General features: G+C 44.1%; 1 pseudogene across 1 annotated transcript; it reads right to left on the minus strand.

The window, feature by feature from the left end:
* Positions 1-543: 543 nt before the first annotated feature.
* Positions 544-867, minus strand: LOC309971923 (DNA-directed RNA polymerase II subunit RPB11-like; annotated as a pseudogene). Its single transcript has one exon. The product of its transcript is annotated as a DNA-directed RNA polymerase II subunit RPB11-like (transcript).
* Positions 868-1973: the final 1106 nt, after the last annotated feature.

Here is a 1973-nt window from a genome sequence, read left to right on the forward strand (position 1 = left end):
CCGGTATGAGAAGTTGATTGATTGCTTTTTTATCGGTGACTATTTTTATTAAACTCCACTATGTAAGAGAGGCCTGGGGAGAGCTGTTTGTGGGCCCCATCAAGTGTCCCTATGCTGAGGCAAGCAGGTCCGGCAGCTGAGGCTTCTAGAAGCACATGGGCTTTCAGTTTCCCTCTGCTTCAGACACTGCCTGGCAGCCGCAGGTTCCCAGTTTTTGTCCAGATGAGTTTGTTCCTGCCATGCTCTCAGACAGAAATCTGGGTCTCTGGGCCAGGCCGCTTTGAAATGAGGCCCCCGAGTGGCTTTGGAACAGGTCCTCTAGCTCCGCTGAACTGACGGTCCATTGCTTGGAAGTCACCTCTGCCTCCGCCCGCAGCTGGGTCTTTTCCTGCCACACTTTATTAGGAAAGTGAAACAGACTCTATGTACAGGACACATCGGTGTCAGGGGTGAGGGGCTCTCTGGAATTTCTACAAGGAGGCCCACGGCTGGAAGAAGTGTTCTTGTCCACCTGGTGCCTGGAGAAGGGCCAGGTGCAGCCCGCTACTCAATTCCTTCTTGCTTGTCTCTGATGGCCAGTCGGACGCGCTCTTCCAGCAGGAAGAGCTCACGGAAGCGGTCTGTGGTGGCATTGGGTGAAGGCTGGCATCCGTGCGGTCAGCACACGATGAGGGTCTTGTGCTGCAAGGGATGGGAGACTTTGTAGCCAGCAAACAGCACCTGGGGGGCCTTCAGCAGCTGCGATCTGATGATGTTTCCTAGCGCGTGGTCCTCCTTGTTGGAGGTGAACAAACAGGCATCGGGTGCCTTGATCTTGTTCTCGCACTCGAAGAACAAGAACGACTCGAAGGCGGGAGAGGCATTCATCTTAGCATCGCAGCGGCCGCCCCAGCTGCCGCCGCCGCCACAAGAAGTAGACTTGAAGCATCTTAATCAGGACCGTAGCCTGGCGCTCGGTTAACAAGTGTAATTACAGGTGACTGATGATCTATTTATATAACAACCTGAAAGTGATATAAGATCTCAAAAGTGCTTCCAAATGATCCAAAATAGTTCATCCAATCGAGGATGCTAGTTTGTGTAAGATGCGTCTGAATGCTTTAAATGAAATTTTAATAGGAGCAAAATGTAAAAGCTAAATATAAAAACAAAAGAATATGTAGAAGACTATTTGTACAATTTTGGTCACGGGAGAGACCTTAAGATATGTAGGAGACTTAGAAAGAAATGCAGTTATATTTAACTGCATTTGAATATATATATTCTATATATACATATATATGTATGTAAAACATATATGACATAAATATGTATATGCATGTATAAAACATAAATGTTTTATAAATGTGTATATGTATGTAAAAAACATAAATGTAAATATGTTATATATGTAAAACATATAACATAAATATGTATATGTGTGTATAAAACATATATATGTATGTAAAACATATATATGTTTTAAATATATATATGTTATAATAAGAGAGAGAATGTATATATACATTCTATGTTGTATAGAGAGACTGTGTTTGTTCTATAGTCCCTAAAGAATACTATCTGTATTGTTGTTTTAGTTGGGTTGGGCTAGACCACAAGGACCAGATATTGACCCACAAATCTCAATAGTGTAACCCAGTAAAGGCTTCCTTTTCATTCACATCCAGTCTGATGCCATCGGGAAGCTTCCCCCGCCTGTGTCATCAGCAGCGCCAGACTCCCTGGCCACTGCAGCAGGGAAGGGATGAGGCTGTGGGCAGCCTCAGCCCAAAGCCAGCCCTGTGCCTTCTACCCCTAGCCCATTGCCAGAGTGGTCGTCTAGGCAAACTGAAGGCTCCTGCATAAGGCAAATTACCCAGCTGGTTAATAGCAATTCTCATTTTCTAAAACACATAAGGGCATATAGCTTTATTTTGCTTTTCTTTTCTTCTTAATTTTATTGAAGTAGAGTGGATTTACAATGTCAAGTTAGT

Source organism: Leucopleurus acutus, assembly GCF_964270905.1.
Source record: "Leucopleurus acutus genome assembly, chromosome: 15".
Classification (NCBI taxonomy): domain Eukaryota; kingdom Metazoa; phylum Chordata; class Mammalia; order Artiodactyla; family Delphinidae; genus Leucopleurus; species Leucopleurus acutus.